General features: G+C 40.1%; 2 long non-coding RNA genes across 4 annotated transcripts; one reads left to right on the top strand and one right to left on the bottom strand.

Annotated features, from left to right (window-relative positions):
- Nucleotides 1-1,332: 1,332 nt before the first annotated feature.
- On the bottom strand, nt 1,333-27,335 carry LOC119865923. Of its 3 annotated transcripts, none has more exons than XR_005378501.1 (4): nt 27,003-27,335; nt 16,018-16,131; nt 4,255-4,407; nt 1,333-3,506 (listed from the first exon to the last, which is right to left on the bottom strand). It is a non-coding gene; the product is annotated as an uncharacterized LOC119865923 (long non-coding RNA). The 3 variants fall into 3 exon arrangements; XR_005378500.1 differs by having other exon boundaries at nt 4,388-4,407; XR_005378499.1 differs by lacking the exon at nt 1,333-3,506 and having other exon boundaries at nt 3,518-4,407.
- Nucleotides 6,482-16,346, top strand: LOC111092289. Its single transcript, XR_005378502.1, has 2 exons — nt 6,482-6,793; nt 15,925-16,346. It is a non-coding gene; the product is annotated as an uncharacterized LOC111092289 (long non-coding RNA).
- Nucleotides 27,336-27,428: the final 93 nt, after the last annotated feature.

The following is a 27,428-nucleotide window of genomic DNA, read 5'->3' as shown; positions in this document are numbered from 1 at the left end:
ATTGTACAATCCACTGTGTTAAGAAATGCTTAATGTTTAGTCTTTTACTAAATTGTAAACTTCTTCAGGTTGAGGACTATGTACCAGTTTTCCTTACTCAGCACTTAATAGGTATACTCTTTACACTACTGAAAGTGTTCTTCAGCTTATTTCCAAAACACAGCATTCTCCCCATTTTCTTTTCTTTTTTTTTAGTTTGATGTGATGCTACACCTTATAGGACATGACTCCACTTTCAATGGAAAGCATTAGATTGGTTTTATCCTCTTCCCACCATAGGATGCAAAAACAAACCAATAAACCTCAAAGCAGAATATGGAATGAAAAGGTGGGATACAGAGAAAGCGCAAAGAAAGTTGTATTTCAACAGATGTTGAGAAGAAATACAGTTCAAAATGATGAAAAATAAGGGCATCTGACTGGCTTAGTCAGTAGAGCACACGACTTTTTAAAAAATATTTATATTTATTCATGAGAGACACACAGAGAAAGGCAGAGACATAGGCAGAGGGAGAAGCAGGCTCACTGCAGGGAGGTCCGAGTACTCAGTGTCTCGAGTACATGGCTCTTAATTTCAGGGTTGTAGGCCTGAGGTCCATGTTGGATGTAGAGATTACTTAAAAATAAAATCTGTAAAAAATAATAATGAAAATTCATCTTTCAAGACCCTGCTCCAACATGGAGAATGAAGCTGGTTTTGGAGAACAGTCTTTTAGAAGTGATGCAGCCACTATAGAAGTGGTAGGCACAAAAAATAGGTCATATTAGCAAAATATTTTACCATTTTAGTATACCATGTCATTAGAATGACGATTGAGAAAAACTGTTTACGTTGGATAAGATTTGTACAAGGCTATGTTATTGTAAAAGAAATGTGAAGCAGGATGCCTGGGTGGCTCAGCCGTGGAGCATCTGCCTTTTGGCTCGGGGTGGGGTCCAGGGGCCCAGGCATGGAGTCCCCCACCAAGCTCCCTGCATGGAGCCTGCTTCTCCCTCTGCCTGTGTCTCTGCCTCTCTCTCTCTCTCATAAGTAAATAAAATATTTTTTAAAAAAAAGAAACATGAAGTTTTGAAAATGTTTCTTTTTTGTAATAAACACTTTTATTTAAGAAAATTAACATAGACATTAACTGCTTCAGGTAATATAAAGAACTCTGTGCAGCACGTATGAGGTCCATTGAGCAAGAATAGCTCCTGGGACTGAATCAAAGCCTGACTTTTTCTGTTCCTCTCCCCCTGCAAGCTTGCTCACCGGAAGGAGTGTTTTCCTTGGTCCTTAATTAAAGAAAGCTCAATCAGGCCCTGACTTTTCTGGCCATCTTCAGGGAATTCAAGCTAAAGGGCAAGTTCAGTTGCAACGACAGTGGTCTTAATTAGGTAGCTAAATATCCCCTTCGCCAGCTGGGACCAGTTACAGAAGGTGAACCAGCCGGTCCCGGTTCGTTCTTTCCCATTGGCCTCTGCTGCCACTCACTAGCCACCCTCACTTTTCCCTCCAGGGTCGGAGAGTGGGGAGGTCACCTTGGCCCTCTTAGTGGCTTCTAGATAGTCCTCTTGATTTGGAGTCAAAGGGCTTTGACTAGAAGCCAGAGGGCTCCGACTACTTACCCTCTCCCATGGGGGCTGCCTCTGTGTCCGTGAAAAACAAAGTCTGAGTTTTCTCTCAGTGTAACACCAATCTCCATCAACCCATGTCCTACCCTCCAGTTATTCTGTTCTCTAGATTCCCCGAGCAGCAAATGCCAGTCCCCTATCTCCCTAACCTCAGTTCTCTGAGGAGTCTGTCTATGCCTCGGTGTCCAGGTGTGAGGTGAAGGCCTGAGCACTGCCCAGCCTCCTTGAGGGTGGAGAGAGTATGGCAACAGCTCCCCCCAGATCTCTGCACACATCTCCTTTCTATCCCAACTGTCCACCCTTGACCCCGATGCTGGTAAAGAGTTTGCAATTTCTAAAACATGCTCACCAACCCAATTTGGAAAAAATGCACTTTGGTCCAGCAATTTGTTTTGACATCTAACATTGGCCATCTTAAAGTACTGGCTGTCGTCCCCCATTTAACATCTTACCTCTGTTAAACAATGTTTACGGGAGACAATTTAGGTGATACAAACTTTATTTGACATTTCATTGAGTGAACAGTCTCCTTTCAGAGAACTGCAAAGTGGGGCGGAAGACAAGAAGCTTTTAAAGGATAAAGAAGGAAGAAAATGCAAATAGAAAGTACCAGATTGGCCTGGGTAGCGAAGTCCACCCTTTTGGGGTGAGAAGGCCCAGAGCTGGTGTGGCATTTGGGGATTGGCTGAATGAAGAGACTGCGTTTCTGCTCAAGCCAAGCACTTACAGGGACACAAGTCATCCAAGTTTCAGTTTGCTGACATAACTCCCTCTTGAAGCAGCTCCCTTCTGGGCTTGGAAGTTTATTTCCACACAACATGGGTAATAGTATATGTGTCAGTATCAGAGAGGCAGTCTTACGGTGGTTGAAAATGGGGGCCCTCCCTGGAGCCAGACTGCCAGGGTTTCAATGGCAAATCCTTCTATTACCAGTTGTAGGATTGGACAAGTTCATTAATTGCTCAAAACTCAGTTTCTTCAGCAGTAAAATGGGCACAGTGATGGTTCCCTCTCAGTGTGATTATTTAAAAATGTGTCAGGCCCACACGCAAGTGCTGGGTAGTTGTTTGGCTCCCACTGGCTGGACAGCTCCTCCACACATTCCCCCGGCTGCCCCCTCCCCAGAACCTCCTTGCAAAACATGGGCAGCAGATTCTAGCCTCACTCTGTCACACGGGAGCGCTCTGAGACTTCCAGAGGCTCATGAAGGTGGTGAAATCCACTTGGCCTGTAATTCTTGGATCAGAACTTTTCTTTCCAGTTAAAATACCATGAATTTTAAGCTTAAACACAGTTTCTCAAAAGACTTGAAATTTGAATTTCGGGTTTGAAATGTGAAAACTCAGGAATAGGGGCACCTGGGTGGCTCAGTAGTTGAGTGTCTGCCTTTGGCTCAGGTCGTGATCCCGGGGTCCTGGGATGGAGTCCCACATTGGGCTCCCTGCAGGGAGCCTGCTTCTCTGCCTCTCTCTGTATCTCTCATGAGGAAATGAATAAAATCTTTACCAAAAAAAGTCGGGAATACCTTCCAGGAACATTCAAAAGCATTGCAATATCATAGCAAACTACTTCATAAAACGAATGTGCACACAGATTGTTGCCTGCATCTCTTCCTGGCCCCTGTCGACACACCTTAATTTCATGCCCTTATCACAAGTAACCCACACATTGATATAGCCCTTTCCCTTTACAAAATGTTTTCTCATCATCCATTCCTTGCCTATATTTTTCTTGCTTAAGAAGAAGAAAGTAGAGAGAGGCAGAAAAAAAAGAAAGGAGGATAAGTTCCAAGGTGAATGAAACATAATGAAATATTACCATGATAAGACTGGGTTAAGGTAAGAAATAGGGTTTTCATGATCATTCACTCAGGTACCAGAAAGACTGCAGGTCTGAAAGACAACAAAATGATTTAAACATGTCACAAACTGAATCAGGAATTTTTTTTCTGTGCCACCTTTTCATCCTTAACATCATAGTTTTGATATATTTTCTTTTGGGGGAACCAAAGATAGAAGACAGTTTGTATACACTGGGGAGACGTTTGAGGAAACAGAAAGATATTCCTCTCTGTTTACACCAATTACATTTGTACCCACACTCCCATGAGGCCTAGGGCAGCTTGACTTACACTATATTATCTATACTATATATCTCATATAGTATAATGATATCACTATTTTAACAAAAGTTGAGCATTTTGGAAGCTAGAATTTCAATATATATCATTGGTAATTCTTTTTCCTTTTCTTTACCTATTAAACTGCACGGTTTCACTTTCACTAATAACAGAGATTTGATTTTATGCAGGACTAAGTGATCATCAAATTTGTGCAAGTGATCATCAAATTCATGCCTCTATGCGTTTTTAAACAGCACTTCTTCCTCGAGACACTTATATTTCCATCTGCAGAAAATTGTCATAATGTATTGATATTTCTTAGAGCAAGATACTTTACTGCCATCTTCTGAAAATTTGTTTTTATCACTGTTATAAGTACCAAATCTATGGTATCTGTAATGTAACACTTCCTCAGACGTGTCTCTCCCCTGTGCAGTGCACAACCTATACGACCATATGTGACAGAGGCTGTGATGAGTATAATATTGTCCAGGGGAATTCATGTGCTTGAACTTAACTATGTCCAAAGAGATGGCAGCTCCTTGTCAGAAACTAAGGATTTCATCGCCATTAAGACTACTGTGCTTCTTTCCAAATCATTTCTGCATTCAGTGAGAGAAGAAGTGGGTAGTTGTCACTCATGGACTTTACCTTTGTCTAGCTTCAGGATTCTGGAGGGGTAGGAGAAAGAACAAGAGAACAGGTGATGTAGATCCTCGGTTTGAAAAGCATGCCAAGACAGAAGATGAGAGGTTAAGTAAACAAACATACAGCCTTAAACAGAAAGGACATGTATGGTCTTCATTCACCCTGGGTGACCCTTGATTTTCTTTTTGGGGCTTCAGGGTCAAAGTCATTACTGGATAGAGGCACATTTGCAATGAAAAATTAAGATTCTCCTTGCCTTTAGGCACAGCTCAGCAATTTTACAAACAAGCCACCTTGAAAGACAAAAACTTCTCAACCTCTCAAGCTACTGTCAGGTTCCTCGTAGCATTAAACACACTGAACCACAGACCAAATGAATGGGAAGGCTAACAATGTGTCAGTGAAGTGACATATAGTTCTTCATAAGGAGGCTTTTAAAGAGGAACACCTGGGTGACTCAGTGGTTGAGCATCTGTCTTTGGCTCAGGTAGTGATCCTGGGGTACTGGGATTGAGTCCCACATCAGGCTCCCCGCAAAGAGCCTGTTTCTCCCTCTGCCTGTGTCTCTGCCTCTCTCTGTCTTTCATGAATAAATAAATAACAACTTTAAAAAAAAAAAAAAAAAGGAGAATTTTGAGGACGGTGTGTCAATAAAACACTAATTTATTTCTCAATATTCTGTATTATAATATAGATATTTAGAAGAATTAACCTCACATATCTTTAAAAAAAACTAACATTCTTTGGACCATGCTTTGGGCTCACAAGCATATATAGTTTATTCAAAATTGTTTTTAAATGGTTCAGTCAGGTGATTTGAATATTCTCTCTCTCCTCTCAGTGCTAATTGGACTTCCTGTAATGATGGAAATGGTCTATATGTGTACTCTCTAAAAGAGCAGTCACCAGCCATGGATGGCTATTGAGCACTTGAAGTGTGGCTAGTGAGACTAAGGAACTGAATTTTTATTTTGATTTCATTTTAATTAGTTTAAATTTCATCTTAAATAGTCACCTGTGGCTAATTGCTACTCTATTAGACAGTGCAGCTTACACATACTCTTCCATCTGCCAGAAAAGCCTTATTTCTGGCTTATCCACTAATGAAACTCGAATGAATGAATGAATGAATGAATGAATGAATATGTTATAGGTAGATACCTGTATAGAGTTGATGCAGATCACTAAAAATATTTGATGTTGGGGGCACCTCATGGCTCAGTTGGTTAAGTGTCCGACTTTTGATTTCAGCTCAGGTCATGATATCAAGTCCCACATCAGGCTCCCTCACCCTCTGCCGCCTCCCCAGCTCACAATCTCTGCCCCCTCACTTTCTCTCTCTCTCCTCCCTCTCTTATAAAAATATTTGATGCTGACAGTGTAATGCACTTAGTTTCCACTGTTTCATGTGATCAAACATCTTTGAAAAAAGCTAAACTCACATCTGTTATGATGAAACTGATTTAATTACTGACTCAACCAAGTGGAAAAAATTGACATGTTGTATACTAGGGAATAAGGCTTCTTATAAACAAGCTCTTCTGAAAGCAGAAAAAGGAAAGCCAAGGTGATGGAAATTTACTTTGCACGTATCCTACACAAACAGCCCTTTTAGAAATTAGCTTTGGTGTGGCACGAAAGCCACGGCTCTAACAACAGTGCAGTGTCTGGGGCTTATGAAAGGACAGGAGTGTGCTGGTTTCTAAAGAAACCCTGCTCCAAGCACAAAGGAGACTACATAGGCAGCAGAGTGGACTTTAGGCCACCTTTTACTAGTTTCCACCCATAAAAGTTGCTTCAATATTTATGACAGTATTTTTCCACTTTTTCTCCCTCTGCCCAACTCCCTTGTTGAATCAGTAATCACCTATCACACTGAATACAGATTTACTACCTTCAATCTAGGGTACTCTATGGGTTCTTAAAAGTGAGAGATTTGTATAAAGGGGAAGTTTACTTTCGTACTGAAAGACATACATTTATACTTCACAGCCTCCTTTTAACAATCATTAAAATCCCTTTCAAGGTAAACATCAGTCCAATTAGCTGGTAATACTGTGCCGACACACAGTAATCATTGTGACACATGAAGAGAAGTCAGATAAGATCAGAGTCCAGAAACAGTCCTAGAAGAGGCCAAGGCCAGCTCCTCCTTTTACAAGCGACAAGACTCAGTCCTAGAGAAGAAAGGGACTTGCCAAGTGTTACACAATGACTCAGTAGCAATGCTGGAAGTAGAAGCCAGAATCCCTCACTCAGGAAAGTCAGCTCCTATGGCAACATTTCTCAGTTTTTTCCACCAAGGAACAGCAATGGCAGAGAATGAAGATACTTCCTTCCTTGGGTCCCAGAAGACACTTCCTCCAAACTTAATGTTTCATTGAAGTTTGAGTGTTTTCTTAAGAATGTGTAAGAATTTATATTCCTATTCTACAATATATCCATATTTGTGTTAACATAAAATAATATCTGATATTTGAGATTCTGGTTCAAGATGGTAATGTAGAAATATCCTGAACTCACCTCCTCCTGTGGACATACTGAATCTTCAGCTACATATGGAAAATTTCCTTTGAGAAAACCCTAAAAACTGGTGGCATGACCTCTTCATGTCAGGTAAACAAAAAAGAAATCACATTGAAGTGAGTAAGAAAGGCTGAGATACTACCTTGCCATAAACCCCTCCCCTGTGCAGGGACCCATAATTGAGAGGCAACACAAAACCTGGAGCTTTTCCCTAAGGAGTGATGGGTTTGTACCTCCCATTGGGCACCCTGACTTTTAAAACCAGCAGCACCCCAGGATGTGGACAAAGGGGAACCCTCTTACACTGTTGGTGGGAATGCACACTGCAGTGTAAAGTGCAGCCACTCTAGAGAACAGCATGGAAGTTCTTCAAAAAGTTAAAAAATAGAACTACCTTATTACCCAGCAATTACACTACTAGATATTTATTCAAAGGATACAAAAATGCTCATTTGAAGGGGCACATGCACCTCAATGTTCATAGCAGCACTATCCACAATAGCCTAATTATGGAAAGAGCCCAAATGTCCATTGACTAAGGAATGAACGAAGAAGATGTGGTGTGTATGTGTGGGTGTGAGGGTGTGTGTATATATATATACACAATGGAATATTGGCCATCAAAAAGAATGAAATCTTGCCATTAACTATGATGAGTGTATTATGCCAAGTGAAATAAGTCAGTCAGAGAAAGACAAATACCATATGATTTCACTCATGTGTGGAATTTAAGAAACAAAACAGATGAGCATATGGGAAGGGAAGGAAAAACACGATAAAAACAGAGAGTGAGGCAAAAACCATAATAGACTCTTAACTATAGAGGACAACTGAGGGTTGCTGGAGGTGAGGTGAGTTGGAGGATGGGCTAACTGGGTGATGGGCATTAAGAAAGGTATTTGTTGTGATGAGCACTGGGTGTTGTATGTAAGTGAATCACTAAATTTTGCTCCTGAAACTAATACTACACTAGGTGTTAACTAACTTGAGTTTGAATAAAAATTTGGAAGAGTAAGTAAATAAAATAAAATAAAATCAGCACCTCAAAGATGAATCCCCAAGACATCTGGCCTTGAAGACAAACGAGGCTTTTTCCCCATAAGACCCTCTGGAGCAGAGGAGCAGCAGTTCGAGGTCCCCACCCACAGACTCTTCCCACCCCAAGCCCAGCTCAAAAGCAGCCCTCTGAGAAGCACCCAGACTCTATGTGAAAGAGACTTATTTCTTAATTGTGCAGCATTGGTGTGAGGGCAGGGCTTGCTGGGATACTCTCCAGGGCTGGAGGTGGCAGCACCATCTTGCACACGCTCCCTCTGCACTACGAATGTGGGCAGCCACCTTTCCTTTCTTTCTTTTTCCTCTTTCTTCTTTTTCTATTCCATTTTCCTCTTTTTTCTCCATAGGTGCCATCCTCACACTCTCCCTCTGCCACACTCCAGACCACCAGGCTTTCCAGGGTGGAGCTTCTATGAATGTTTCTGTCTTTACAAACTTTTAGGGCTGCCACCCAGGGGACACCCCTCAATCACCTGCTTCTGGAGGCCAAGGGGGGCTTGTGTTCATGAGTCTCCACATAACTGTAACAATTAGAGAAACAGTTCAGGGCACTTCACAGATAATAGAAACACACCAGACTTTCTGAGAAAGAGGCCCATTGGCTTGTCCAGGAGCTTTGGCCTGTGAGGCAAGCCTCTAGCACACTTACAGGGTCTGGCACACTTACAGGGACCTATGGACAGGCTCTCAGGAAGGAGAGGCCAGTGGACACCATCTTTGCCTCTTCCTCTGCCTCTTTTCAGCTCACTGGCTTTCCAGAAGACTCTGTACCTTTGTCCGGTGCCTTGATTTTTATGATTGCTGCCAGGGGACACCTCTGATATCACCAGGTTCTGGTGGGTTTACACTTTCAGGTTCCACAGGACTTTAACTGATGAGATTTTAAGAGATTTTAAACAGCTACCATCCCCAGGGCACAGCAAGAAACAACAGCCCCAGGAGCTCATCCTCTGTCTGGAAGTGGCCTACTAGCTGAGGGGCAGGCTTCTAAGTAAATACACATTTAGAGGCTGTCTGTAACCGTTCCTGAGACCCTAGAGAGTGGGCACTTTCTTTACATTCTCTCTTTGCCGTGCCCTAGCATCTGTCAGAGGGAATCTCTTATATGTGGCCAGTAGCCCAGTTTTTTTACATCTGGCGCCCTGGTTTCTGTGGCTGCTGTCCCAGGGATACCCCCTTGATTGCCTGGCTCTGGTGACCAGGAGGCTTTCCTTTCCTGGGTCCCATGCGTCTGTAACGAGAGGAGACACAGTCTGGGTAGTCTTGCCCCGGGGAGCTGCCTCGACAGCAGATGGAAAGTAGATCCCCAGGCTTTCAGTGAAAAAGAAATTGCTTGCTAGCCATGGGGACTTGACTTCAGTGGCAGGCTTCAGTTCAGGTCCGGAGTACATCTGGAGGCTGCAGAGGCGCTGGTGGGGTACACAGGCCAGGGGACACCGTTGTTGCGCGCGCTCTCTCTCTCGCTTTCTCTCTCTCTCTCTGTCTCACTACAGCTTACTGGTATCCCCCAGAAAGGAGCTTGTAAATTCACCCAGAGTCCCGATTTTTGCAACTGCCACCCAGGAGACACCTCCAAATCATCTGGCTCTGAAAGCCAGCCAGGCTTATGCATGTAGTCCCACAGGACTGTATATATTTAAGTTCTTTAAGAATTGCTGCCTGAGCACTGGTTTCCAATCAGCCTGAATCTACAGACCGACTGGGGTCGCCTACCACCCTGGGGACACTGACTAGTCTTTGTACACCCTTAAGTACTGGGCTGTTAAAAATATAATAGCCTTCTTGAACAATCACGAAGGTTTGAGAGATAACCAAGATCAGATAGGGCAGGGCCTAACAAGAAGTTCAATTCCTACACAAAGCCAAACTTTCAAGACTGAAAGAGGTGGCTGCTTCAACTAATTCATAGAAACCAATGCAGAAACTCAAGCAAAATGAAGAAACACAGGAATACATTCCAAAGGAAGAACAAGATAAAATGTCAGAGAAAAAGAATTAATAAAAGAGATAAGTAATTTATTCAATAAAGAGTTCAAAATAATAGTCATAAAGATGTTCATTGCACTTGGGAGAATGGATGAACACAGTGAGAACTTCATGATGAAGAGATAGAAAAGAGAAGGTGAGCTCCAAACAGAAGTCACAGAACTGAAGAATACAATAGCTGAACCGAAGAAATGTACTAGAAGTGTTCAACAGTAGAGTAGGCTAAGCAGAAGAAAAGATCAGTGAACTCAAAGTCTCACCCAATCAGAGCAGCAAAAAGAAAAAAAGGATAAAATAAAAGGAAAGATAGTGTAAGGGATTTATGAGACATCAAGCAGACTACATTCACATTATAGGAGTTCCAGTAGTAGAAGAGACAGAAAGGGACAGAAAATTTCTTTGAAGAAGTAATGGCTGAAAACTTCTTTACCTGGGGAAAGAAACAGATATTCAGATCCAGAAAACCCAGAGAGTTCTAATCAGAGGAACCCAAAGAGACACACACCAAAACATAATATAATTAAAATGTCAAAAGTTAAAGACAAGGAGAGAGAATCTTGAAAGCAACGAGAGAAAAACTTGTTACATACAAGTAAGCCCCTAGAAAAATGTCAGCATATTTTCAGCAGAAATTTGCAGACCAGAAGTTCAACATGCTGAAAGGAAAAAACTTCTGATCATGAATAACTAACTATATGATGAAGTTATCGTTCAGAACTGAAGAAGAGATAAAGACTTTTCCAGATAAGAAAAGCCAAAGGAGCTGATCAACACAACATTGGCCTTATAGAAATGTTAAAGGAACTTCTTTACTCTGAAAAGGCACTAATAAATACTAAGAAAACATATGAAAGTATAACTCTCACTGGTAAAGACAAATATTAATAAAGGTAGTAAATTATTCATCTATAAAGCTGGTATGCAGTTTAAAAGACAAAAGTAGGAACAAATAACTGTAACTACAATAATTAGTCAAGGGACATGCAAGTTAAAAACATATAAAATATGACACCAAAAACAAAATGCAGAGGAGCACCTGGCTGACTCTTTCAGAAGAGCAGGTGACTCTTGATCCTAGGGTTGTGAGTTCAGACCCTGCATTAGGTGCAGAGGTTACTTAAAATAAAATCTTTTTAAAAATGCAGAGGGAGAGGATAAAATGCAAAGCGTTAGAATACATTCAAAATTAAATTATTATCAACTTAAAATATATATATTTAAATTGCTAGATGTAACCCTTATGGTAACCACAAAACAAAAACATCTATCAAAGAAGAATTAAAACCAATTCTTTTCGAACTCTTCCAAAAAAAAATTGGAGAGCAGGGAGTGCTCCCAAACTTATTTCACAAAGGCAGCATTACCCTGGTATCAAAACCAGACAAGGATGCCACAAGCAACATTACAGGCCAATATTCCTGATGAACATAAATCCCCAAATCCTCAACAATACTAGCAAACTAAATTCAACAATACATTAAAAGGATCACACAACATGATCAATTGGAATTTATTCCAGAGATACAAGGATGATTCAATCAGCCAAATCAATCAACATTTCACACCACATAACAAAATGAAGAATAAAAATCATGTGACCATCTCACCAGATGCAGAAAAAGCACTTGACAAAATTTATCACCAATCTGTGATAAAAACTCTCAACAAAGTAGGTATAGTAGGAGAGTACTTTAACATAATAAAGGCCATATGTGACAAGCCCACAGATAACATCATACTTGATGGTGAAAAGCTTAAAATTTTTTCCTCTTAACATCAGGAATAAGACAAGGTTGCCCACTCCTGCCATGTTATTCAACATCGTATTGGAAATTCAAGTCAGGGCAATTAGGCAAGAAAAAGGAAAAAAAAAAAGGCATCCAAATTGGAAAGGAAGAAGTAAACCTGTCATTATTTGTAGATGACATGATACTATATATAGAAAACCCTAACAACTCTACCTAAAAAATGTTAAAATTAAGAAATGAATTCAGTAAAGTTGCAAGATACAAAATCGATACACAAAAACCAGTTGGGCTTCTGTACAGCAATAGCAAACTGTCAGAAAGACATTAAGAGCACAATTTATAATTGCATCAGAAAGAATAAAATACCTAGGAATAAATTTAACCAAGAAGGTGAAAAACCTGTACACTGCAAAGTTTAAGACATTGATGAGAGAAATTTAGGGAGATACAGATAAATAGATATTTCATATTCATGGTTTGGAAGAATTGCCATTGCTAAAATGTCCATACCACCCAAAGTAATCTATATATTCAGCGCAATTCTTATCAAAATTCCGATGACATTTTTCACAGAATGATAATAAGCAATTCTAAAATTCTAAACAGAGCCGGAAAGCTCCTGACATAGGTCTGAGTGATGTCTTTTTGGATTTGACACCAAAAGTAAAGGCAAGAAAGACATAAAGAAACTACATCAAACTAAAATGTTTCTTCACAACAAAAGAAAACATCAATAAAACGAAAAGACTACCTTCTGAATGGGAGAAAATATTTGTAAATGATGTATCTGATTTGTGGTTTACAGCCGAAATACATAAAGAACTCATACAACTCAACAGCAAAGAAACAATCTGATTTTGGGGCGCCTTGGTGTCTTAATTGGTTGTGTCTCCTTTTGGTTCAGAGGGTCATCATCCCAGGGTCCTGGGATTGAGCCCCACCTTGGGCTCCCTGCTTAGCAGGGAGCATGCTTCTACCTTCTGCTTCTACCCCTCCCCATCACCACCACTTGTGCTCTCTCTCAAATAAAATAAATAAGTAAAGTCTTAAAAAAACAAAAGAAAGAAAAAGAAACAATCTGATTTAAAAAAAAAATGGGCTGAGGATCTGAATGGTCTTTTTTCAAACATATAGATGGGTAGTAGGAACATGAAAAGATGCTCAGCATTGCTAATCAACAGGGAAATGTAAATTAAACCCACAGTGAGGTATCACCTCAGATCTCTTGGAATGGCTGTTTTCAGAAAGACAGGAATTAACAAATATTAAGAAGGATGTGGAGAAAGGGAAACTCTTGTGTACTCTTTATGGAAATGTAAATTGGTGCAACTTCTTTGAAAAACAGTATGGAGGATCCTCAAAAAATTAAAAATAGAATTACCATGTGATCCAGCAATTTCACTTCTGGGTATTCCAAGAAAATGAAAACACTAACTTTAAAAGATGCACACATCCCCTGTTCACTTCAGCATTATTTACAATAGCCAAGATTTGTATTTATTGAAATAATGTATTTATAGAAATAATGTAAGTGTTCATCAATTGATGAATAGATAAAGAAAATGTCATATGTATATTCAATAGAATATTATTCAGCCATAAAAAAGAAGGAAATCTTGCTATTTGCCACAACATGGATGGAACTTGAGGATATTATACTAAGTGAAATAAGACAGATAGGGAAAGCCAGATACCATATGATTTCATTCATGTGGAATCTAAAAAAAAAAAAAAAGGCATATAGATACAGAGAACACATTACTGGATGTCAGTGAGTGGTAGGGAGTGGGAGGTAGGTGAAGCGGGGCAAAGGGGGGCAAAGGAGGCCAAAAGTTACAAACTTCAGTTATAAAATAAAGAAGTCATGGGATGTAATGTAGAGCATGGCAACTATAGTTAATACTGTATTGCAATTTTAAAAGTTTTTTTTTAAAGATTTTATTTATTTATTCATGACAGACACTCAGAGAAAGGCAGAGACATAGGCAGAGGGGGAAACAGGCTACCAGCGGGAGCCTGATGTAGAACTTGATCCCAGGATCCTGGGATCACAACCTGAGCCAAAGATAGATCAACTATTGAACTACCCAGGTGCCCCTACATATTTAAAAGTTGCTGAGAGAATAACTCTTAAAAATTTTCTTCACAAGAAAAAAATTTTGTAACCATGTCTGGTAATGAATGTTAACTAAATTTATTGAGGTGACAATTTTGCAATAATACAGATTTCAAATCATTATGTTTTACACCTGAAACTAATACCACCTACCTTGAACAATGCAGGGTTAGAAGTGCTAACCCACTGCCCAGTCAAAAATCCACATATAATTTCAACTCCACAAAAACTTAACTAGTAATAGCCAACTGTTGACTGGAAGCCTTACCAAAAATGTAAACAATTAGCAAATGTTTTGGATATTATATGTATTATATACTACTTCTTATAATAAGTAAGCTACAGAAAAAAAAATGCTGTTAAGAAACCATAAAAAAGAGCAAAGAGGGGTGTCTTGTGGCTCAGTTGGTTAAGTGTCCAATTCTTGATCTTGCCTCAGGTCATGACTCCAGGTTGTGAGACTGAGCCCTATGTCAGACTTTGAGTGTGGAGTCTACTTAAGATTATCTCTCTCCCTCTCCTTCTGCCTCTCCCCCTGATAAAAAAAATAAATAAATAAGAAAGAAAATACATTTACAGTATTGTATTTATTGAAAAAAATCCACTTATAAGTGGACCTGTACAGTTCAAACCCATGTTGTTTAAGGGCCAACTATATAATGTTATGTCAATTATACCTCAATAAAAAAATATATAAATTTCTTTACCAATTTAAATTATATACACTTTCCCCCAAAATATAGTCTAGTAAAATTGATGCTTCAGCAAAATTCCTTTTCTTGCATATCCCTGGCATAATGCCACAGATCCCTACATGTATTTGAGAAGTGCAGTGGTCCATTAAACTTTGCAGCAACCAAGCCTTAGGCTGAAAAATATTGAATTATCTTTACCTTTTATTGATATTGCCGTTTCAAATTAAGCTTAAGAATAGTATTTTTGGGGATCCCTGGGTGGCGCAGCGGTTTGGCGCCTGCCTTTGGCCCAGGGCGCGATCCTGGAGACCCGGGATCGAATCCCACGTCGGGCTCCCGGTGCATGGGGCCTGCTTCTCCCTCTGCCTGTGTCTCTGCCTCTCTCTCTCTCTCTGACTATCATAAATTAAAAAAAAAAAAAAAAAAAAAAAAAAGAATAGTATTTTTGTGGGCAGCCCGGGTGGCTCAGTGGTTTAGTGCCGCCTTCAGTTCGGGGTGTGATCCTGGAGACCCGGGATCCAGTCCCATGTCAGGCTCCCTGCATAGAGCCTGCTTCTCCCTCACCTCTCTCTCTCTCTCTCTCTCTCTGTGTGTGTCTCTCATGAATAAATAAATAAAGCTTCTTAAAGAAGAATAGTATTTTTGCTTATGGAAGGAAGTCATAGTGTTTCTTTACTGTCATCTTTACCTTCTGTTTTCTTAACCTTGTGATAAAAAGAATAGGGCACAACTTTGCTAAAAGAAGGTCTCCTGATTTGTATACTTTCTGGAAAGATGGAGATAAACTTGGGGAAAAACGTTGCATTATTAAATCTAATTTAGACTGAGCAAAAATGTGGAATTATTAAATATAATTTGGACTAAGCATAAATATGCTTTAATCATTAAATTAAATTGGTTAATTTTATGTCACAAAATTATATCATTATAATCATTAATATTATACTTATATACTATTCTGTGGTTATACAATTCTTATATATAATTATATTATTATTAACACAATATATGATAACTATTAATCACTAATGTTATGGCTAGTACTATTATAATTAATGTAAGTGAACTTGAATTATTACATGTATTTTGGATTCAGTATAAGTAAGCTTTATGGACTGGATTAATCCAGAGATCTGGGGCACCTGGGTGGCTCAGTGGTTGAGCATTTGCCTTTGGCTCAGGTAGTGATCCTGGGGGTCCTGGGATTGAGTCCCGCATTGGGCTCCCTGCAGGGAGTCTGCTTCTCCCTCTGCCTATATCTCTGCCTCTGTGTGTCTCTCATGAATAAACAAAAATAAAATCTTAAAAAAAAATGTTCAGGTCCAGAAATTTTATTGAAGTTGCCTGCAATCCCTTATAAGTAAAATTTTTAATTTGAGCATTTTTAAAAACCTTCCAATTTTCTTTTTATAGTTGAAAAAGCTAAGACCAATATAAAGTTTATTCTACACATCCATAGAGGATGCCAAGAAATACAAGGCACGGCCCCCATCTCCAGAAACTTACAATGATGATGATACCATCTGAGGGATAGGAGGCAATGCAGACTTGACTTCCTTTGTAACAACAGCTGGGATTCCATAATCCTGAATCAGGAAAGACAACTGAGGCACTGCGACCCTGAAAGAAGAACATCACACCCACTGGAAAGACTGCCTTCTGACAAAACACAGAAATACACTTCTACAACGCTTAGCCACTTAGCTTGGATATCTCCAGACCTCAGAGACTCTGCTTTCCTGAGACCCAGTTCACAGAATCTCATTCCTGGAGCCCAATTTTTTTGATCTGCATCAGGTCCGTTGTTTGACAGTAAACCTTCTCTTAGTACTTCATCTTCGCTTCCAAAACCATTATTTCTTCTTTACAAAAGAAAATAAGGTTAGAAGGGGAGGTGAAGTCCAAGAAATGGAGGGTTTTGACTGTAGATGGAGTAAATACCGGCAAAATTAATAGGAATAGAAACTGAAGTTGTGTTTATACCTAGAAAGTGGTAAACTCAACACAACTGTTAGATATCCCGTGAAATCTCTAGTTAAGGGACACTTTTTTTTTTTTTTACTGAAAACTATCAATTTTGGATGAAAAATCCAAAAGAATATTGAAGAGTTGTGATAAAATGTGGATAATCCTAAAGATTTACACCAATCAATTTAGTTATTAGGCTCTTCTTTGCTGCATACATTAAGAATTTTTGGTAGTAATAAGATTTTAGAGCTAGATTTAAGATAGAAGGAATGATCCAGGGTGAGAGAGAGGAATTCAAAAGGGAAAGAGGCAAAAGCAACCAAGTGCTTTGTACGGGCTGTATGACTAGCATACTTGAGTGATAGGTAGCCATTGTCATTAATTTTGTTCTATTTTTAAGAAAATATTTATTTATTTGAGAGAGAGCGTGCTGAGTGAGGGGTGGGGCAGAGGAAGAGGGAGAAGCAGATTTCCTACTGAGCAGGCAGCCGGACACTGGGCTCCATGATCTCAGGACCCCAGGATCTTGACCTGAGCTGACGCTTAACGCACTGAGCCACTCAGGCACCCCTCGTTAATTTTATTTTTATGTGTGCCTTGGAACTGGATTACTTTACCATTAGAAGGCCAAGAGTTTGCCTTTTCAACCTTGTAAAGTTGTAAGTTGTGATAACGTTCAGTCATTGACTATTTGGCTGATTCCCCTTTGGAAAACAATATACTATAAAATTAATGGTTGGACTTTAGTGAGCACTCCCTAGTCATAATTTAGAATCTCCTAGGTTAAACTGTGTTTTGTCCATTTCAGATGCTACCCTTGGGGCATGTGATAGTGTGGGTACAACTTGAAGCACCTCCTGCCTCCTTATATATTACACATTAATTTCAACTTGTTAATGCCTCTAGTTTTTGTGTTGTGAATGGAATGGGACTCTTATTATGGCAATGTACAGTCCAATGTCCATTTATTTTAGAACAGGTTAAAATTATCAAGCAGGCTAAAGTTAATTTGTAACTCACAAGTAAGAAATCTTAAAAGTCTCAGCACAAAGTGTGATATTTATTTAAACTGTGAGTACAGGGTCTACCTACAATTTAGGATCTAAAGATCCTTCCCAAAGCCATAAGGATTTCTTCAGACTCGGTTGGTGCCAGTTGGAAAAGCAGTGTTTTTCATATTAAGGAATATGAATCTCATTTAAGTGCCTCTAAAGGGAGAGAGTACAGTACATTTGATGTAGAAACTGTAAAATTAGGCCTACTACTTCTTTCTTGCACTTTTCAACACAAAGCAAGCTCCTAATAAAACATCCAGGTAGGAGTATAGGTTACTGCTGTATCATACAAACAGTAAAAGGAAAAGAGAATCTGGAACATCAGTGATCATATTTTCAAAGTACTGAGCAGTGACTATCTTCCTAATAAGGATAAAAGGGATTATACTGGTCAGGTCATTAGCCCCATTAAAGAATGGGTCTGTTATTTGAAAAAATTTCCCCCTGCATTTTCAGGCAAATTTGCTTTTAACTTTTTTTTTTTTTTAAGATTTTATTTATTTATTCACGAGAGACATAGAGAGAGAGGCAGAGACATAGGCAGAGAGAGAAGCAGGCCCCATGCAGGGAGCCCAGTACAGGACTCCATCCTGGGACTGCAGGATCACTCCCTGGGCAGATGGCAGATGCTCAACCGCTGAGCCATCCAGGCATCCCTGCTTTTAACTTTTAGGGTAGAAAAGAATCATGATAATTTTAAATATTTAACAAGCAATAACCGCATTTCATGGTATTTTTCTGGGAAGAATAGATGAAGAGTTTTCACAGTGCCTAAATTACTTATCAGATAAACTAAGTTTTATTGTACTAGGGTAGGAACCCAGTGGTGAACAGCAATATGTGGCTGATTTGGGTGAACTTTTACATATATAAGTAGTAACTATAAAACTGTGCTATGTGCACTGATAGCAAACAATCAACATGCTCTAGGCATATATACGACCCAACATAAACTAGGTGTTGTGGACTGAATTTTGTCCCCCCAAATTCGTATGTTGAAACCCTAACCGCTAGTATCTCAGAATGTAACTGTATTTGGTTAAAGAGGTAGTGTTAGGTAAGTGTTTGCTTCAGCAGCACATATACTAACACTGAAATGATATGAAGAAGATTAACATGACACACTAATTCATGAAGGGATCCACATTAAAAAAAAAAAGGTAATTCGGTTAAAATGAGGCCTTTAGGATGAGTCTCAATCTAATCGGACTAGTGTTCCTACAGGAAGGGATTAGGACACACAGTGAGATGCCAGGGGTACCACACACAGAGGGACAACTGTGTGAAGCAGCAAGGGAGCAGTATCTGTAAACAAAGGAGTGATGTGCAGCAGAAACCAACCCTGCGGACACTCTGATCATGGACTTCCAACATCCACAGCTGTGAGAAAATAAGCTTCTGTTGTTTGAACCACCCTGGCTATGGTATTTTGTTCTGGCAGCCGTAGCAAACTAATACATCAAGGACTAGGGAAGGCATCCTGGAGAAAGAGGTGGCTAGGTTGAGAGGACCGTAGAAAGACCATTTTAGAAAAAAACCCAAACCAAAATGAGCACCTAGGTGGTTCAGTCTGTGAAGCGTCTGCCTTCAGCTCAGGTACTGATCCTAGGGTTGGGCTCTCTGCACAGCAGGGAGTCTGCTCTCTCTCTTTCTCCACCCCTCCCTCCTGCTCATTCTCTCTCTCTCTCCCTTTCTCAAATGAATAAAGAAAATCTTAACAAACAAAAACAGGAAAAAAAAAAAAAAACAGCTTGTGTGAAGGCCTGGAGGTGAGAGAGATCAGGATTGTTTCCAGTGCCTTGAAAGATGTTAAGTATAGCCTGGGGCATAATATGCAAGTGAAGAGGGCAAAAAAGAGGGAAGGATCATGGATGTCAGTCATTTTGGGCGTCTCACAGCTGAATACCCTTTCCATTTTGCACTTCCTCCAAAATCAGGAGGAAGAAGCTCAAAGGGAGCAGATACCCTGTCTTTGAGTTCCTGATACCTGGTGTTCTGAGCCAATGCCAGTCAGCTCATGTTCCCAGCTGGGACTTTTTGACTCTGGATGGAGGAAAAAGAAGGGCAGGATGGTTAGAAATAATTCACGGTGCTTAGAACCCAGTGTCCAGTGATAAGGCAGACCGTGTCAGAAAACAGCAGAATACAGCTATGTGTCATCAAGGGTCCAAGATGGCAGGAATCAAGCGGAGAGCAAATACTAAGGTATCAAGATGACACATCCCTACAGCAGCAGACTCAGTAAGGTGACCAATTTATCCTGGTTTGCCCAGGATTTTCCTGGTTTTATGATTGAAAATCCAACATCCTGAAGATTCCCTCAGTTCTGAGCAAACTTTGAGGGTTGCTCTCCATGATTTAGGCAGGTTATTCCTCTGATTTGATTTTGTCTGTGCCTTACCTCCCTGAGTTTCTTTTGTTTTCCAAGCCTCATTCCTTAGCCTCTCTGACAAAACTGTAAGTTACCTGATATCTCTCTTAAGAATTCCTTTTCTGCTAAAGTTAGCATGAATTAGTTTTTCTTGGCTGCAACAAAGAATCCTGAGTACTAAGACTGTGAAGGGCCTCATAAACCATGTTCTGAGCTTAGACTTTGTCTGGAGGTCAAAGTAGAGTGGGGAAAGAGGGCACAAAAAGGTTCTAAGCAGGGAATACTGTGATCAGATATTCACATAAGGATCATAACTTTGACTACAGTGCGGCAATAAATTGAACGAGAGCAATATAGAAGAGTAAAGAAAAAGCAGTGAGAAAAATTAGGAAGTTATGGTAGCCAGACAGATGAGAGAAGATGGTTGCCCAGACGCTGTAGGTAGTAGGGAGATGGAGAGGGGAGGAATGACTGGAGACAAATGTAGCAGGCAAGATAGAATCATTGATGGATGACAGACAATCTCTATTGACAGACCTTTAGGAGCACCGACCCAGCGACTGTAAGAGCATCAAGCCATTGTCAAAAACCAGACTGAATATACTTATTCTCCACTACCTTCCACTGAATAAATGTCCACGAGGCTGGTGCCCACTTGCTCCTGGCTGCCAGCCACTGCTGATGACCTGCAACCACCATCAACAGCTGACCATGCAAAAAGGAAACACTGCATCTCTCTTTCAGATGTCACATGCTAGGACTATGCTATGCTAGGACTTATGCTATTATGCTAGGACTATGAATTATGCTAGGACTATGTGCCCAAGCCCTCCCAGAGAGTGTCCAGTCTAAATCCATCCCCTTTCACATTCCTGTTGTCCTTGGTCACTACCCAGAGAACAAGTCGTCCCTGTCAGTGGTCATACTCTGGTCCAAGCCTTCCCTAGTCCACTGGAATTTTCGTTCTGTGATTGATGGTTTCCCCACATCTTCAAGTCTTTCCCCAGTGCTCTCCCACCTCTCTGCTTTCATGGGGAAAACCGGCTGTCCTCCAAGGACAATGCTTCCCATGAAGACCTCTCTGGTTACTCACTCACTGCTCACGGAACTCAGAGGCAGGAAGTAGGGTTAGTAGCTTCTTTTGACTTCCCCACACTGCTTCCAGACCACTGGTTACTCCCCACCCACTTGCAACCCTTCTGTGGCTGTGAATCTTGAGCCATCTGGTATACCTTTTTTCAAACATCTCCCAACTTTCTCCTTGCTCTCCTTCAATTTTTTTGCCACCTGTCTCAGTATACCTTATTCCAGTGACTTCAACTCTGGACTTCTAGTTCCAAATGAATTCCTCCGGATCACACCTATCATCAAATCCTGGACCTTGTGACCATCTGAAAGCTGTACTGCTTCCATCATCATTCATTCAGAAGGACTACTCTCTAATCTTTTGAAATAACCCTATTCCAGTTGTTCCTCTGATCTCATCAGCACTTCTAACCTGATTCCTCTACTTTCTTCCTATTCATTAGATCCCTTTAATTCAGTTCCCCTTTTATTTATATTAAATTTCATTTCTACCATTGAAACTCTTTTTTCCCTTCTGCTCTCTCTTTGCAACTACCTAACAAATTCCAACCTTGGATGAAATCCACTATTGCCTTCTTTATGTCTCTACTTAGTGAAGTAAGTACAATCCAGTCAAGAAAATGGGACCAGGAAAGTACCAGACAATAGGGGAGACGAGCATCGCTACCTATTCATGATCATCAGTATCAACTGAACCCACACACTTACTAAGAAATGTTACTATATTTCTCTAGTTAGTGTGTTCTCTTCTCTGCCAATTCTATACCTTCTCCACCTTTTGCAAACCTTGGAATCTCCCGCAGTCCCCTCAAAATCAGCTATCTCTCCTGCATCCTCAACCACTTTCTACTGGATTATTTCTATCAGCATTCAGGCATGCTCTAGTATCTTCCATCTTAAAAAAACAGACCAACAAAAACTCTACTTGGACTCCCAAACCCCATGCCATCTACTACTGCTTTATCTCTTTCCATTAATAGCCAGGCTTCCTGAGACCCAATATCCAGTCTCTGTTTCATCACCAATTGCCAATAAATGTGGTAGAGTCTTCTGTATCACCATTCAGTGAAAGGACTCTAGCTAAGCCAATGGTGACTTCCATATTGCCAAGTACAACTTACTTGATCTCTTATCCACATGCACCATCATTGTCCATCTGTTTGACAGTTTCTTCCTTTAGCTTCCTCTATTTTCATTTTCCTTGTTTTGCTTCAATATATCAGGCTATTAATGAGAATCATTAGGGGATCCTCTTCTACAAAGCATTTAATTTTTTCCTAATTTTTATTTAAATTCTAGTTAGTTCAAAAAGGGTGTTGCCTGTGTTCTCCTCTAGGATTTTGATGGAATCTTGTCTTACATTTAGATCTTTCATCCATTTTGAGTTTATCTTTGTGTATGGTGTAAGAGAATGGTCTAGTTTCATTCTTCTGCATGTGGAAGTCTAATTTTCCCAACACCATTTATTGAAGAGACTGTATTTTTTCCAGTGGATAGTCTTTCCTCCTTTGTCGAATATTAGTTGACCATAAAGTTGAGGGTCCACTTCTGGATTCTCTATTCTGTTCCATTGATCTATGTGTCTGTTTTTGTGCCAGTACCACACTGTCTTGATGACCACAGCTTTGTAGTACAACCTGAAATCTGGCATTGTGATGCCCCCAGCTATAGTTTTCTTTTTTAATATTCCCCTGGCTATTGGGGGTCTTTTCTGATTCCACACAAATCTTAAAATAATTTGTTCCAACTCTCTGAAGAAAGTCCATGGTATTTTGATAGGGATTGCATTAAACGTGTAAATTGCCCTGGGTAACATTGACATTTTCACAATATTAATTCTTCCAATCCATGAGCATGGAATATTTTTCCATCTCTTTGTGTCTTCCTCAATTTCTTTCGGAAGTGTTCTGTAGTTTTTAGGGTATAGTTCCTTTACCTCTTTGGTTAGGTTTATTCCTAGGTATCTTATGCTTTCGGGTGCAATTGTAAATGGGATTGACCCCTTAATTTCTCTTTCTTCAGTCTCATTGTTAGTGTATAGAAATGCCACTGACTTCTGGGCATTGATTTTGTATCCTGCCACACTGCCAAATTGCTTTATGAGTTCTAGCAATCTTGGGGTGGAGTCTTTTGGGTTTTCTATGTAGAGTATCATGTCATCTGTGAAGAAGGAGAGTTTGACTTCTTCTTCTTCTTTGCCAATTTGAATGCCTTTTATTTCTTTTTGAACTTGGCCACAGTAACTTCTTGTAAGATACATCCATGAAGGCAAGAGAAACAAAAGCAAAAAAGAACTATTGGGACTTCATCAAGATAAGAAGCTTTTGCACAGCAAAAGATACAGTCAACAAAACTAAAAGACAACCTACAGAATGGGAGAAGATATTTGCAAATGACCTATCAGATAAAGGGCTAGTTTCCAAGATCTATAAAGAACTTATTAAACTCAACACCAAAGAAACAAACAATCCAATCATGAAATGGGCAAAAGACATGAACAGAAATCTCACAGAGGAAGACACAGACATGGCCAACAAGCACATGAGAAAATGCTCCGCATCACTTGCTATCAGGGAAATACAAATCAAAACCACAATGAGATACCACCTCCCACCAGTGAGAATGGGGAAAATTAACAAGTCAGGAAACCACAAGTGTTGGAGAGGATGTGGAGAAAGGGGAACCCTCCTGCACTGTTGGTGGGAATGTGAACTGGTACAGCCACTCTGGAAAACTGTGTGGAGGTTCCTCAAAGAGTTAAAAATAGATGTGCCCTACTACCCAGCAATTGCACTGCTGGGGATTTACCCCAAAGATACAGATGCAATGAAACGCCAGGACACCTGCACCCCGATGTTTATAGCAGCAATGTCCATAATAGCCAAACTGTGGAAGGAGCCTCGGTGTCCATCGAAAGATGAATGGATAAAGAAGATGTGGTTTATGTATACAATGGAATATTACTCAGCCATTAGAAACGACAGATACCTACCATTTGCTTCAACGTGGATGACACTGGAGGGTATTATGCTGAGTGAAATAAGTCAATCGGAGAAGGACAAACATTATGTGGTCTCATTCATTTGGGGAATATAAAAAATAGTGAAAGGGAATAAAGGGGAAAGGAGAAAAAATGAGTGGGAAATATCAGAAAGGGAGACAGAACATGAGCGACTCATAACTCTGGGAAATGAACTAGAGGTGGTGGAAGGGAGGTGAGCGGGGGTGGGGGTGACTGGGTGACGGGCACTGAGGGGGGCACTTGATGGGATGAACACTGGGTGTTATTCTATATGTTGGCAAATTGAACACCAATAAAAATAAATTTATAAAAATAAATAAATAAATAAATTCTAGTAAGTTAACAGCATGCAATATTGGTTACAGGAGTAGAATTTAGTGATTCATTACTTACACATAACATTCGATGCTCATCATAACAAGTGCCCTCCTTAATACCCATCACCCACTTAGCCCATCCCCCACCCACCTCCCTTCACCAACCCTTAGTTTGTTCTCTATTGTTAAGAGTATGTTTTTCTCTTTTCCCCTTCCCATATACTCATTTGCTTTGTGTCTTAAATTTCACATGAGTGAAATCATTTGTCTTTCTCTAACTCATTTTGCTTCGCATAATACACTCTAGCTCCATCAACGTTGTTGCAAATGGCAAGACTTCATTCTTTTGATGGCTGAATAATATTCCATTATGTAGATATACGACATCTTCTTGATCCATTCATCAGTCAATGACATTTGTGCTCTTTTCATAGTTTGGCTTTTTTTTTTTTTTTTTTTTTTAGTTTGGCTATTTTTGATCAAAATCTTTAAATGATAAGTTTCTGAGGCTAAGTTCTAGGCTCTCTTTTCTCATCCCACCTACTCTCCTCCCCAGTAAGAATCTCACTCACTCCCAGGCTTCAACTTCATCAATTTTGGAAGCCTCTGAATTCCAAATGTATATCTCCAGATGGAATCTCTTCTCTGAGCTTTATATCATTATATACAGTTGCCTACTCAAACATCTCTATTGCACATTTCACAGACATCTGAAATTCAACAGGTTCATGTTCAAAATTAAATTTATTCTCTCTCTCAAATCTGCTTCTCCCATAGTGTTCTTGTATTAACTAGTGGCATTAGCTTTTCCCCCATAACTTATGCTAAATGTAAGATTCATGCTTGTTGCTTGCTTCTCATTCACTCCTGCCTTTATATGTTACAAGCCCTGACAATTTATTCAATAAATAATTATTGAGAGCCCACTATTTTCAGGCACTTCCCTAGGCACTAGGGTATAGTCTACAACAAAAAAGACAAAATTTCTGTTCTCTGTGGAGCTTTTTATTTTTTTAAGATTTTTTTTTTATTTATTTGAGAGAGAGAGCACAAGTGTGGAGAAGGGCAGTGGGAGAGGGTGAAGCAGATTCCTGCTGGGAGCCAATGTGGGCTTCAATCCCTCAGGATCATGACTTGAGCCAAAGGCAGATGCTTAACCCACTGAGCCACCCAGGCATCCTTTCTGTGGTGCTTTTATTTGAGAAATACAAGCTATGTGACCCCAACATTTTGTCTGGCAATATGAGTATGTTCAATAAGTGGTAGCTGCATCACAATATTTAAAATGAAGGAGATGATTGATCACTCTCTAGGTAAGGAAATGTATCATGCTTAAAGAGCAACCAAGCATAAAGGAACTTGAACTCATTTTCAACAATTTTCTTTTCTGAGAGAACTAGAAATTTATAGCTTGGAGACCTAAAAAGATAACAAAAATTGTCTTATATATTGAAGTGCAACAACTTGAGAGAAGAGCTGTACAGTGTTCCCTAATTAATTCAACAAATATATAATAAACACATGCCTTAAGCTAGGCATTGTAGCTAGATACTATCAAAAATTGTGTAAGGATTTACCCTCTTTCCACGCTAACAATCTAACACAGTTTCATAAATGCTTGCAGAAAGTACTGGATCAGAGCCAAAGGACTTTATTCTTCACAGTACAGTAAGCAGCCTGAGCTTCAGTTCTCCTTGCCTCCCAAGTCCCATGATGGTAGCCCAGGTGGATGCTGCACATGCAATGGGTTTGTGTCACAGCTGAGGAACCCTGAATTTAGGAACTTCAATCTTTTATAATGGACTGCAGGCCAAAGTGCTCAGCCTTTGCATCAGAGAGACATTATCTTTAGGACAGCAACACACCTGCCTTTGCAACCATCTCAATGTCCCAAAACTCTTCCTGTACAAACATCCTTGAGTAGTTCTATTGGTCAGAGTTCTCCACAGAAAGAGAACCAAAAGGAGGCATATATTAAGATTTATTTTAAGGAATTGGCTCATGCAATTGTGGTATGGCCAAATCCAAAATATGCAGGGCAGGACAGCAGGCTGGAGACCTAGGGAAGAGTTGATATGGCAGCTGGGGACTGAAGGCAGTCTGGAGGGAGAATTCCCTCCTCCTCCAGGGACATCAGTCTCTTCTCATAAGTCTTTCAATGGATTGGATGAGGCCCATCCACACTATATAGGGTAATCTGCTGTGCTCAAAATCTTAACTGTTACTCATCTCCTAAAAAATCCTCACAGCAACATCTGTACTAGTGTTTGACAAAAAACTAGGTACTAGAGACTAGTTTAGTTGACTTAACCACAGTAGTCCTGAGATTCATTAAAAAAAAAAAGGTCTCTCCTTACTGTACATCATTTTTCCCTCAAGATAACCTTGTGAATAATAATTAAAATACTATATTGACATACATAAAATGTATTGCTAAAAATGTAGTCTCCTAACATACAGTTAATGTTTGAAACTCATTATTTACTAGTATCTAGACTTCCCATGCATAACCCCCATTAATCTTCAAAATTTAAAACAAACTTTAATGATATTAAACAATTATGAATTTCTCATTCATACTGCGCCTTTATTTTTAGTATGAACCTGGTTCTAGGTGCTTGGGACACAAACTTTCAGTTCTGCCCTTTAAGGCTCACACCAGACAAGATTACCTTGAGAACCTGCAGAAGGTGTATACAGGATGCTGTGGAAACACCTGCACACGAGGAAGGAGAGAAGCCGGTGCCTCCGAGACAGGATCTCACTTAAGCCACTTTACAGGGTGACGAAGGACAGTCAATGACTGCACGACTCGGCTTCTCAGCTCACATCAATGTGGCGGCTACAGGAGATATTTTCTAATCCAGTATCATTTCTGAGTAATCCTTCTGGCAGATTTCATCAGGACTTACAAACTGTTGGGTTCTTTCCTTCACACTCCAAACAAAGGCCATCGCACCGGGTATCCTCACCTTCACCCTAGTCCCGCTCGGGACGGCCCCGCCCCCTTCTCCCTGACCCCGCCCCCGCGGGCCCCGCCCCCGCCCGGATGCCCTCCTCTCTGGCTCCGCCCCCACCGGGCCCCGCCCCCTCCCGGC

Source organism: Canis lupus, chromosome 25 (genome assembly GCF_011100685.1).
Source record: "Canis lupus familiaris isolate Mischka breed German Shepherd chromosome 25, alternate assembly UU_Cfam_GSD_1.0, whole genome shotgun sequence".
NCBI lineage: Eukaryota > Metazoa > Chordata > Mammalia > Carnivora > Canidae > Canis > Canis lupus.
The sequence above is the reverse complement of the archived record's forward strand: the minus strand, read 5'-3'. Positions and strand labels throughout refer to the sequence as shown.